The sequence below is a fragment of the Bactrocera oleae genome, chromosome 3 (genome assembly GCF_042242935.1).
Source record: "Bactrocera oleae isolate idBacOlea1 chromosome 3, idBacOlea1, whole genome shotgun sequence".
In the NCBI taxonomy this organism is placed as follows: domain Eukaryota; kingdom Metazoa; phylum Arthropoda; class Insecta; order Diptera; family Tephritidae; genus Bactrocera; species Bactrocera oleae.
Window position 1 is genome coordinate 92832693 of NC_091537.1, and position 14156 is coordinate 92846848.

The following is a 14156-nucleotide window of genomic DNA, read 5'->3' on the forward strand; positions in this document are numbered from 1 at the left end:
TTTGGAAAATGGTGTTCACAGATTTTTTGTTATTAGCACAAATTATTAAGTGCAGTTAGCGTTGCATTGAGTGTATCGAAGTTACAAGTGATGTGTTGTTAAAACTAGTATGTGATTTAAAAGTTTGTGGTTGTGGGTAATCTCTTAGAATTTCAGATTAATCTGATATTGCACCTGTAAGTAAAAAGTATACCACATTTTAATACAGGGTTTTCTTATAAGAAGGAAGTTATATTTTTTTTAATAAAGCTTGGTTAATGAAATGATATTGAAAAAAAATATGTTATGCCATGTTAAAAACTATTGAGATTCATTCAAAAAAATAAAAATAAAAATACAAGAAATAATTGTGTGACAGAAGATATGTGAAATTTAAAATTTTTTTAGATCACTTTTTTTTGTAAATTATTCTATCGACCTTCATAGTGCAATTATCGCCAGCACTTTTGCTTCGTGTTAAATGAGTTGTAGTTTTTGTTTTTTTGATTTCAGCATTTCCAAGCATCTCAGCGTTGATGTATTTAACATGTTACTCATTCACTTGAAAATTGGTGCATAATTGCTTAGCTTGTCTATCACTGCGTTAACACACACCTTGTATGTACATATTTTAATTATTTTTATTTTCTAGTAAGATCAATCTTTTCCGCGCAGTCGGTTCGATTACAAGTACAAAGTCGATTGTTAGATGGCTTTAGATCGACATGCAAATGAAGTTCAGGTAATGAAGCATCGTATAAAAAAAAAAAATCTGGATTTCATATTAGTCGTTTTTGAAAACATTGAACTGATGTACTCTGTATCAAATTTCTAGAACTTCTGCAGATGTAACATATATTGAGTAACAAGAACGGTTTTCTGTTATGTGTTTTGCAGAAATGTATTTTGAAGTTTTTCTCTAAACAAAACTAGAATAAATACAAATATTGTTGTGTATGCTAGTACAACAAAGTCGACAATATTTACTTCGCAATCGCGAGTTTGCACATACAAGTATTTACGTGGCTTGAGGCATTATTTAAACACTTTCTTACATACATGTGTAGCTTTGCTTATAGTTGCATATATAAATACAAATAGACAGTTTTAGTTTTGACTAAACACATGAGCAGTGAATTTTCTGTAGAAATCACTCATTTATTTCGTGTTTATTGACATAATTCTTATTGGATTTTGCAATTAGCATTCCAGCGCAAATAGCCGTTGATACTAGCTTTAGCGCTTCGAATTCGATTTAATTGGCGTATGATTTGTATGAGTACAAGTCCAAAAATTCTGGAAGCGTTTGTGTTATTGTGGAAAATTGTATGTGCTGCGATGTGCAAACAGAAAGTACGAAAATGATAAATAAACAACAAAGAAAACAAACAACAAAATGAGCAAAAATTATAGAGCACATACACTTACACACACACAAGGAGGTATACATATAAAAAATGAACATGAACTCTTTAGACACACTTCAGGCAGTAATTATTGCCGCAATGATGAGATTTCTTCAAAAGATATTGAATTTTCAAGGCCGCCTTTTGGCAATATAAAGGCAGGCAATTTTAAATAAATATTTCAATAACATCGCGATTTTCAATGCAATACATACATACAGAATACATTTGATATATATATATATACATACATTCATACATAGCTGCCAGCTGCTCTTGCTTTGGCATGGCTTTTGGTTCACATTATGAAAAGCGATTGGAAGGCTCTATTTAAAATATGACTACCGAGTAACGGTAGTCCACATGGATTCTGTCAAAAAATATATTATTATTAGCAAAATCTAGACCATAAAACGCAAATCGTTGGCGATTAATTAATCATACGCCCTGTCGTCTATAAAGCCTTATGCAGTCTATTGAAATGAAACTCAAATATTGTTTTTGAATTCTGATATTAAAGTATTGTAGAGCTAGAAAGAGACATTCACCGAAAACAATGAGTGACGGATATACATACCCCTGTGGGTCCAAGAGATGGGATTTTAAATATTTGCATTTAACATTCGAAAATTCATTGAAGTAAAGTGCCTTTAATGGCGCGAACGTCGTTTTAACATAAAAAATTATTCATATATTGCAACATAAATCATAATTTAGAACATTAATTTTTATTGACATATTTTCTGCCAAAAATATTTTTTTAAAAGGGCTTTTAATATATATAATAAATATAAATCATATATATAGAAATCATCGTCTGTCTGTCCGTCTGTATATATGCGACTAGTCACTCAAGTTTTGAGATATCGATCTGAAGTTTTGCAGACATTGTTGTTTTCTCAAGAAGCTGCTTATTAGTCCGAACTGTCGATATCGGACTGCTATAGCATATAGCTGTCATTCAAACTCACCGAATAAAATCGAGATAAAATATCTTTTTATACCTTTTTATGCTATAAAAAAATGCAACTGTAAAGGGTATTATAGCCGCGGTGCAGATGAAGTTAACGTTTTTTCTTATTTCTTTAAATATTTATGAATTTATTTATTGATTTAAAAAATATATATGTATATAAAATAATACTTCAAATATAATATGTTCAAATATACTATAATTAAAGTGCCGACAATTGTAGGGCACACGCTTGCAGACACACAAATGAATAAAAAGTGCGCTACTAGTCTCGCGCCTAGAAATATGCAATAAGTTTGTAAATATTGCACGTGGGGCCTAAAAGCGCACAACAAGAAACACTTCAATACAGCAAGGGAATGAGCTGCAAGCAGTTGAGCGAAAAAATTATGGGAGAAAATGAATTAAGTCATAATTTGCGACCAAAAATATAAATAAATGAGAACAAGCGATGAGTGAGTTGATAAAATGCTTAGATGGAGCTTAACACGTTGACGCCACAAACACTCATACCTAAACACTAGAACAGTATATGAGCTGAGTGTGCACTGTGAGTGAGTGAAACTGAGCTACTGCTGTTATAAACGGTTGAGTATGTGTGTGCGTGCAGCAGTAATTATGCCTAGGCACGAGTTTTTCGCACCGACTGACAATACTCTCAAAAGATAATGTGCACTTGTCTTGACTGCCGTGAGTTGCGTGAATGTCTGTCCATTAAACATTTCATTTAATTTATACTATTTTGTTTTATTTTGTTTGCTTATGGATGCCGTAGAAGGTGCTGGGCGAGAATTTGAATTTATTAAGTCGCAATGGGGTAGGCAAATATTAGAGCGCAATGAAATGAACCAACAATGCGTGGCCAAGCGCAATGACTTTGACCGCGTCTGTCTACCGAAACAGACACTGTGCCAGTTCAAGTGTCACTTGCGACGCCATCAATCAAATTACGGCGGTTGGTGGAGAAATGTGCGGACTTGCTGCGAATTATAGCACACTACAGCAACCATAAATTAATATTGGCGTGCTACTTGCTAATTTCATATATACTTGTATAAGTGCTTACAAGTCTATATTTTATATATTTTACAAAGAAAAACTGATATTTTATTGTTGCTTCTACAATATATCTAAAACCTATGCCTCTTAGCAACGCTTAGCGCTTCTGATTTGCCATTCGCGCTTTAAATTTTTTTCTATACTCGAAGCTGCTGGAAAGCTTTACAGGTTAATTGCTTGGAATGCGTCGCACAAGTGACTAACAATAGGTGACTAGCAGTGACACGGTGACGTGTGTGTCTTGACAGCGCTGTCACTTGTGCCGCCAAAATCCGAAAGCTATTAACAATTGACTATCTTCCGCTTTCGCGTGCTTAAGGAGCATATGTGTGTAGGTGTGCGCATTTGCTTAAGTGGCTGCGTGTGTGTTTGCAAATAAGAATTTAGCTTTAGAGTGCAAAGATTATCAGACATGTTGGCAAACGTGAGCGATACACGCGAAGTGGCGCGGACTTAATTGTAGTCAGTTTCACGCGGTTGAGCTCACAAGTGAACGTAGTATATATTTTTTTATTAAGGATATAATCGCCGATTTTTTTAGCATAGTTAATTTCTGAAAGTCCAATTTCCTTTATCAGCACTTTATATCACTTCCGTTTACATTTTAATCGATGGAGGTGCATTGTTGTACAAAAAATCTGTTTGGTGCCATGGCTAGCCAACTGAAATGGTAACAGTCTACGACTGAGTTGCTGCAGAATGAGACAACTCACACCTCCGACGTTTGGAATTCGTTAACTTTTTTTCCATCCTAACTGTCAAATATTTTTTAAATTAAAACACTGAAAGCCGTGGAATATTCCGTCTAAACCGACTGAAGAATCTGCACAGATATAATGTTTTTGCGTACGCGGCAGAACGCTCTGCATTTTGCGATTGAACTTTACAAAGTTTCTGAAGGTGGTATCTTAGAAGTAGATGACCTGTCAAGATCCCTACAGTGTTACAAAGTTCCCTTTTGTAGCTTTTTGGGCTGATCTATCCACCATCAACACTACCCCAAAAGTACTTTTGTGGTTTGACCTGTATTACTAGTATTCCAAGACCGGAAGTGTACCTCTAGATTTCTTTACTTCAAGTAACTCTTAAAGGAGCAGATTAGTCTAGCGCAGCTACGGAATTAGGAAATGCATTACTGGCTGCCACTGAGCGGACCAGAACATCTGGCGTTTCGTATCTTTTTATTGCTATGTGACTGGATACCCAGAAGGTTTTTACCAAGTTTACCAATGAAAGTATAGTGCGTGCCTCCTTGCATAACCTTAAGCCGGCTGTTCATAAGCATTGAAACCTTGTTTATGTATTGGCCGGATATCGACATCCAGAGTCTTTGTGGAGTTTACTTTTATTCCGTAATCCCTAGGGCGCAGACATTTTTTTATTACTGCCATCCTCCAAACGGATTTACGAATATACTTCCAATAAAACTCTCGTCGTGCATTTAATGCTAATGAATCACTTCAAATCTCTGAAAGCGCTGAAAAAATATTTCTTATATTATCTTAAAATGTATTAATAAAATATATGTTGTATCTCAAATAGCCTCTTAGGTGCCATATAATTTTCGAGTTTACCTCGAAGTCATTATTCAACGTTTTCAATAAACAATTCTACTTCAGCGGGTTACCACATTCTATCATGCGATCGAATTGCATACAAATTTATAAGCTTCCCCAGATCTCCCTTCATTAGTAAGTGGCTTCCCGCTAAGGGCAGTTCAAGTACAAGACAAATATAAATAAATAATTGCAAACAACTAATTTATTTGTTTAAAAATAGTAAGTTGAATTACAACCGCTATCTTTGAAATTACGTACGTACTTTGCTTAGCATTGAGTAAAAAAGTTTATTAACCCTCACAGCGTAGGAACACACAAATACACACATATACAAAGTAGTGCATTCCCATGGCCACCAACGATAAGCGCTTCCACAGCAGATGGCTCCGTAGTAAGTGACGTGCTTTATGGCATTCTTCGCTGAATATTTATTTATTTAATAATTCTATTTTCATTGAGTGTTTTATTAGAAGCTATTTAATTTTAATTTTGTTATTACATTTTAATTTGGTTAACGTGTGTACATAATTGGAATTTATTGTTCTATGCTCTCTCTCTCTCTCTCTTTTCACTTTTCCTATACAGTTCGCTCATTTTACGATCACACGCGAGCATTCGCTCGCTGTTGCCATTCATTCATTGTTCAAATTCTTGTCAGTCTGCCAAAAGACGGCCGAAATGCCACGTGAATTGGCAACCCCTGCGGTGGATGTTTTGATCTTTCTGATTATTCTTGTTATCGATCTCTGAGGAAGACGTATTTTTAAATGAATTTTTTATTTTTAAACAAACATGTATGCAGTCGTTTGCAAACTATTCTTGAGACTTTCGATGCCGTCTCTTTTAAAAGCATTAAGCAACTTTTAAATCATAAGTATAACACAACTAAATTGATAGTATTGTATATATGTTATATGAGTAACACAGTGGTTCAAGTTTGCAATAATTTGAAGCGTTTTGAAGCAACTTTGAGAGCGCTTTTAGTCTATTTATACACTAATACTGTTATCTTTTTTAAAGTGTTGTATTAACGTTACTGCGGCGTTTTAAAAACTTGATAACGTTGGCAGTTTTGCAATAAACAGATATACCTAAGTGTATATACCCTGAATCTAAGTCAGTGGTCTAGTCGATTAAAATTCCTTTTAATTCACCTAAGTTTGTCTAGTCTGTATTAGATTTATATAAACTACTTGAATAGTGAAAGTTTATGTTAACGGAAAAATACTGAAGTGGGTAATGTTTTTATAGTAGATTACTTATAAGTAAAGTAGTAATTTAGAGAATTTGTTTAGTGTTTTATTTTGGTATTTTAAACTAACACTCTCCTAAAGTCTAAAGTTATTGACCTACTCTTTTGTTATTATATTCTCTGAATAAAATTTAAGCTTTCCTGCCTATATCTTGTTCAAGTAAAGTTTAAAGTCAGTTAGCATTGTACTTAATTTTTTGCGATTTTTTTAATAGATTTAGATTTCTTTGAGCTTTTATTTGATTTCCAGGAAGACCTCTGAAAAAAAAAATCTGGCCGCGTAGTGTTTTTTTTTTGCTAGACACTATCTTAAATCCACAACCAAAAAATAACTATTATCACTATAGATGAATACGGGTAATGGTCGAAGGAAGAGTCTGAATTTTGATTTTTGACAAAATGACAGCTTCCCAAAAAAAAATCGGGTTTTGTAAAAGAATTTACACTTCAAAGTGGCTTAAAAATTGAAATTGTAATCAGAAGTCTTCTTACTTCTTTCTTCATTACCAAAAAAATTTATTCTAAAATTCCGTGTGAAAATTTCAAGCCGATTGGTTCATCTGTTTTGGAGAAGTTAAATTTTTTTACAAATACACTATTATCTGCGACACTATCTGCCGTATACACTTCAACATTTCGGATAATATTTTCAAATACATTTAAGAACATTCGGTAGAGTAGCAAAAAAAAAAAATCGATTTTTTTCTGAAATTTTACTGAGCATTTATTTTCAGATTATGTAAAAAGAAAGTCCAACAGGCAGCACTAACCAACCAGAATGATTAATATATATCACCAAATTTTTATTAAATTATCTTTTTTCACGCATTTTAGACGTCAATTTGTTTCCTCTCCATTTAATAGCAACTCAGCCAGTTCGCCAAGCTCATAACTTAATTAGTGGTTAATAAATTAATTTGATGAATGAGTTTGTATTTCACGCGATTTGCTCGTGTGTTGCGTGTTAAAGCGCCACAACAACAAGGCATAATTATTTACGTTTACCGCTGTTTTATGAGGCAGAGCAACCAATTAGTGTCCAAACGTAAACATGTATCGAATTTTTGGTTGTTGTACGAATATTTTAGAAAATACAAGTATTTAAAAAACTCTTGTTTGCGATTGTGAACATTGAAGAGCAGTGAAAATTGGGATTGATTATTGAGAATATTTTTTAAAAGCAAAAGTTTAGTTAAAATTCAAAAAACAAATCATTTATTTATTACTTAGCCACTTGACTAAAAGTTAGACAGCGCGTTTAGTATTTAACAGCGCACAGCAAGCGCGAATATTTCGAATAAATCAAAACAAATTCTAATTTGAACATAGCAAGTAATTTAGTGTGGCAAGTAAGTAGAGTTGTGTCAGACATGAAGATTTTGACTAAATAAATTATGCAGCTGTTTCAGTGTGAATCAAATATTTAAGCCATTTACAGTTATGCGCACATATTTTGTGTTTTGAGTTGAAATATTATCTTAAATGAAATGCCAAGAAAGAAAGTGAAATGCCGAGAGAAAATTTTCATATTAATTTGCAGATAATATAAATATGTATATATGTTTGATGGAAAAATAGAATTTCATGGCATTTTTTCTTCGGTTTTTTATGATTTTTAATTATTCAGAGAGATAAAAGCTGTTACGTAGAAATCAAATTAATTATATATATAATGCAATAGATAGATAGATTAATTTTTGAGGTATGCAGCACGACCTATGGTCTATTGTGCCCTCCCCTAAGTCATATCGACTCATCTAGCCCCAGCGTGTTGATAAACACCAATATTCTGCTGGGTGCTAGCGAAGCGATACAGTCCCTGTTCGGAAACATGGATTCCAGGGCCTTGATTCTGCGTCTGCAGACTGCTGTGCACTTCATAAGCAGATGTTCTGGGGTTTACGGCTCCTACGGAGCAGCTTTTTAATGGTATGTGGACCAACCGCTATGAATGGTCTTGGTCCGACCATTTTTGTAGAGGCTGCAGAGCGGGCCAACTCGTTATATAATAAAATAGTGTAAAATTTAATTGATGTATTAATATAAGTCAGCAGAAAACGTTTTAAGGGGTACATCCAGTATGAAACTTAAATTTTTCCATATTTCGATAGGCTATACCTTTGAAAATAATATTAACAATATATTAAAATTTTAAATCAATATTTCAAATAGTTTCTGAGTTACAGGCTTCGAAAGTTCACTCAGCTCCATCAGTTTATCTGTTCAGTTCAAAAATCGAATTTTTGCAGTCCAAAAATTATCCAATGTTTTTTTTTTTGATTTTTTTCGACCTTAGGGAATTGTACGCACAATATCTTCTATTATATAGTTTTATTAGGTTTCATTCACGGAGATGTCCTGAATCACTGCAGCAGTGAATGACCTTCTTTTTTGGCGTCGTGTAAATCGAAAAATATTTAATATTTGCTTCAAAAATGTTATTGTGTACTCCCAAAATATAAAATGTACGAATAACGCTTAAAAATTTAAAATAATTGATAGAGTCATCTTTTTCTAATTCACTAAAATCGCCTTTTTTTAGCCTGTCACAGAAGGTGTGCCCCTCAAAGTTAATTAGCTTCTATTTGTTTTGCCTGAATTCTTCAAAGTAATTGCAAATCACATTCGATACGAGTATGCACGAGCGTTTACGGCGCCGACAATTACACGGTCGCGCAGATTTGCATTGTTGACAGTCAACACCGTTGCAAACGTCATAGCGGGAGCGCTATTTGCGCCAATAATATAAACATAAAAAAGGCAATAAAAGATAGAGCAAGCAAAATAGTTTACAAAGCAGCTGACTTGGTTTACGATTGGCATAGCGTCGCTTGACGCCAGCTGCAGTTGGTAATGACAGATGCCGCAATTACAATTCCACGAAAAATAACAAAACGAAAATAGTAATAAAATTTTAATAAAAAAGTTATTTTTTATAAATAGAAGTGTCTTTTACGTAAGATTTGAAATACAAGCGAGCTAACGAAGCTCTCTTGTCCTTTGCTCCACGCTATTTTTAGCCAAGAAGAAATCTTTCAGCAAATACAAACTACTCACTTGCGTTGGCAGGAAGTTTGCACTGTGACTAGAGTTTTTATGATTTGTCTGAAAATGTACATTTGTATGTACTACTTACATACTCATACATATGTACTTGTTTATAAACACCTGTGTGTACTCATTCTTCGCTTCTCTGTTTATTTTCCAGTCGTAGGTATCGCGTCTCATGAAAAATGATCGGCGCGTATGTGGTTTGCAAATTTAATTAACACGTTGTCAGCGGTGACAAGCGGAAAATTCATAACAACAACGTTTGCGGCTGATAAATGCACCAGTGATGATATAGATATAGATATGCATAGCTGATTGCTGAAACTTTGAGTTGAGTTACTTTTGATTTGGACTAAAGTACGCGCTATTTAGTATTCTACTCTCTTTTTTGATACTGCACTTTGTATGTAAATCCTAGCAGTTTGCATGAGAGAGTGAGTTTTTATTGCAGAATGTTAACTGGTCTCTAATTAACTAGTAATGGCACAAGCTAACACATTTTGTCATCATAGCTCGCTGCTTAGAATTTTAATTGAAAATAAGCTGCTGTACACTAGTGATATAGAGCTTGTTATAAATTTCTGCCAGACATGTATTTTTTTTTGGAATTTAATCATTTTAGTTGAGTTTTCCAGTTTTTTTAAGAACTTTTGTGTACTTATTATTGCATTTATTTATAAATGGAGTTACCTATAAATAAAATGAGATTAAGATGCTTGCCTTTGTGTGCTATACATGTATATTTGTTATACTTATTTATATTTATTGCGGCTTAATTTAAGCGCTAAAAATAGCTTTCGAGGTTTGTTAGCCATTGTGTCTAGCTGCCGACTGAAAAAAATCACAAAATCTGAAGACCGTCTGACATTCTATACATATATACGCATATATGGTAAATACAGCTAAATATAGACTTACTTACAATAATACATATACACATACTTGTATGCATATGTGTGAGTGTATGTAAACAAATATACGAATTAAATGGTTTATAAGCGTCGGAGCGTTAAGTGACACTTGGACTGGTGCGCATTTCATGCAAAAGAAAACATTTTAATATAATACATATATGTATATGCACACATGTGTGTGTATGCGTGTAGAATATGTGTAATAAGTACAAAACAGTGCATAAGCAAATGAAAATATTAAATTACTTTCTCGTTGCTTTTTAGATATTATAAACACAAATAGCTATAATTAAATTCAAGCAAAAACTGATTAGGAAGCATTGTTGTTGTAAATTATTTCTTGGTTTAAAGTTATTTAGACTAATTTAGTACGTATTGCATTTTTATATTATCACGAAATCAATATCACTTTTAAAATGATAAACATTAATAAAAACGTGCAGTTGGAAAAAAAAAAAATACTTAAAAGAAAGAATTTATTTAAAAAATATATAATATTATCAAAATTTTCACTAAAATTGAAGGTGTGTTGGTAGTTTCTCAAGTGTTTTGAGGACACAATCACGATGGCTTTAACCAACGACTTACTTTGGTAGCAAAAGCAGTGCCCCTTTGAGGATATACTCATGCATTATTATTACAATTAGTATTTACCGGTTATATTGCTTTTCAGCATTGATTCAAAATCACGCAGCGATTTAAACGTAAATCAGCTGTGAAAATTACTTAAGCTTGACTTGCTACATTAATTCGCCATATACCAGCTCATTATAAGTAGCTGTGTACATCACACGAGAGGCCATTAAGAGTACATATATATTATATAAATGTCAATAAAATAATAAGCAATAAGCACACGTGCCGATTATCTATAGACGTGTTTAATGTACACTTAACATATTCGGATAAAAAGAGCGTAATTACAGGGGGTCGAGATACGACTATATCGATATATTGGAATGGAGTAATTTACTTGGAATGAAACTTCAGAAGTCAGTTAGAATGCATATTTGAATTTTGGCTTCAGTCAATTTCGGTCCAATCGACTTGAAATGTAAACACAATATCATTGAGATATTAAGACAAAAAAATTATCAAGATCTTTGTAAAATATATTTTTTCAGTATTAAGTAATCTTCATTCGACTTGAAGGTTATCTATATAATTATTAAGATGGCTGAAAGGAACCAGCAAAACGTTTTTCGTTGGAATAAAACTATTGGCAGTTTATGTTTATGTCTCATATATCAGTCCTTTTTCATCAATTGCACCTAGTAACATAAATATATTAACACACATATGTACATACCCGTACATATGGTATTCGCTTTATAGTACTGCTAATATAACGAATTTTATATGGATAAAACTAATTGACACATGTGTCGTCGGCTTATGACAAGCTGTCATAGATTATTTTGGCATACTGTCCGCTCTTAATAAGTAAATTCTCAGACTTAGTTTTAGCTTAGGAGGTTTAGCTGGAAGGTTAATATTTCATAACGAAACACGATACCCAAAATTATACACAAAGTTAGCAATAAGCAATTATATGTATTATAACCAAATTAAAGTAAGCGAGTAAAAAATGTTATTGAAGTAGACCAGAATTTGGCAAAAGCGCTCAGCGAAAAAAAATATATATATAAAACCAAGTCCAATAGCTCAAAGAACAATCACAGCAATTTTAGTGGTGCCTTTCCGATTAGAAGTTATAAACTCTATTCAGAAGTACAGCGCACTTGAAAAGGCCAGTAGCGTTAATAAATTTTTAGAGCCGCTATAAATGCTATACAAAGTCATATGGTAAGCAAATGGTGAGTCAGACATGTTTTTGACACGCACTCTTTGATAATGAGGCATGACGCGAGCGAGTAGTGTCGATGTGGTCAATAATAATTGTAGAAAAGTGCAGTAAAAATCCATAATATTGTTGAAGAATAGCTTTGTTTACTTAATACTTAAAAAGAAGTGCGCATATTTCTTTGACGATAACTTGGTTTGGTCTAAAAATTGAATGGAATCCGCCTATGGTTTCGGCCTTGTATAATATGGGAAATATTGAATAACAGCGCTCGCTTATCTACGTATCTGTTGGCTGAAATTGCAATGTTTTGTATGTGTGTGTAATGCGGCGTCGTATCTAAATCTTCCATGATTTTTTGTAAGTTTTTTTTTTGTTTGCTTGAAGTTGCGAATCTGTTGACTGAAATATTTAACATTATTCGGCAAATTTAATTTGCCGCAATTTAGTTACTTATAGAGCATGCTATCATACTCTATAGCTCAAAACAAAAAGGAGAAAAAATTTAAAATAAAAATAATAAATAAGACAAACAGATAATTTGCGAGCGGTTTTGGTAAAAAATATTTACCCATACGATTAGCATTATATACGTGGTGATATATTGTGGCACAATTGTATCAAATAAATTTAAAGAGTGTAAATAACTGGGATGGGTAATGGCTTAAAAAAGATTAGTTTGTGTATTGCAAAAAATGCGTTCAGTTATTAATAATTGATTAATAATAATTTTTTCTTTACTCATGTCTGCTTAATGTATTCTCATAGCGAATGGTGAGACTTTCGATCAATGTGTGAAGTGAACTTTCTTCTTAGCCTTTGCGGCTTATAAACTTGGCAATATTTATTCTTGTTGTCCATCACAAATTGCATATACGAGGTGTGTTAAAAGGAAAAAGTGAAGTTTGATTTTTTTGTTTAAAGTACTTATTTATTCATCAATAACTATTTTGTCCCCTTTAAAGTAATCTCCTCGGATATAATACACTTGTGCCAACGCTTTTTCTAATCCTCGATGCACTTCGGAAATGCGTTTATCGGTATAGCTAGCAGCTCTTTCTTCGATTCTGACTTGATGTCATCAATTAGGGCAAAACGGGTTGCTTTCATTGGTTTCTGCAATTTTGGGAATAAGAAAAAGTCGCAGGCAGCCAAATCTGGTGAGTACGGTGGTTGAGGCATGCTATCGGTTTTGGTTTTGGCCAAAAAATCATGAATAAGCATTGATGGGTGGTGGTGCATTATCGTGAACTCGGAACAAACTTTGCTGCCACACGTTTCATGCCCAAAAAATTGGAGAAAATAGAACGGCATGAGCCGATTGAAAAGCGAACATTTTTTGCCACTTCCTTAATAGTGATTCGGTGAAGACACCTCGATTTAATCGCCAGGAAAAATTTTAGAACCCAATTACCTTGAGAAAGTGACTTGCATGCAACGCAACTATAACCCAACCCAAATATAAGCTGCCTTCGATTCACCAGTTCTCTACTCGCTTCTGCTCTCCTGTCAAAAAAATTTGCATTGAAAAGAAAATACAAAGTTATCGAGTTGAATTCGTACAAGAGATTATGCTGATACCTGTATAAAGTGGTATGGCTGCTATCTTTAATGCTATCGAGTTTTGTTTTGGATATTTTAGATCAGATTTACTATTGTAAATGGTCCAAATCACAAATGAAAATACAAATATCTTTTTTTGTTTGAATTATTAAAACTTAAGTCTTAAAATCAATATAGTAAGTTTTAGAAAACAAAATTTAAAGAAAAAAATATAATTTATCCGCTAAGAAAAAATCATAACACTAGGCGTCAGAAGACAAGCTGGCGCAGGGTTGTACAAATGCTGCCCAATTCTTTTAGCATCTCATATAGTTGACTACTTTCCAACACGCTTGGCGAAGACAGCTATTGCTACTGCTGTGAAGGTCAATATTCGTTTATCTACATATTTTTTATTTGTTTTTTATGTACTTTGCATGAGTTGTTCGTGGAGATACTTTCTCTGTGTATATGCGTATATTTGTCTCAAAATATCTGCTAAAATTTATTAGATTTTCATTCATGATAAGATATACTTTGCGAGTCGTGTTGTGAGACATGCTTTTTTAGGAGAGACCAAAAAAGACTAAAGTTTATTTTGTACATGGAGAAATTAA

At 33.2% G+C, this 14156-nt stretch overlaps 1 protein-coding gene across 4 annotated transcripts in view; it reads right to left on the bottom strand.

Moving 5' to 3' along the window:
• Positions 1 to 33: 33 nt before the first annotated feature.
• Positions 34 to 14156, bottom strand: part of LOC106624991 (hybrid signal transduction histidine kinase B-like) — a 29306-nt gene continuing 15183 nt past the window's right edge. For all 4 annotated transcript variants that reach the window (XM_070107246.1, XM_070107245.1, XM_070107244.1 and 1 more), the window contains exon 3: positions 34 to 174. The gene's annotated coding sequence lies outside the window, so the exon portion shown is untranslated. The remainder of the gene's footprint in view (positions 175 to 14156) is intronic.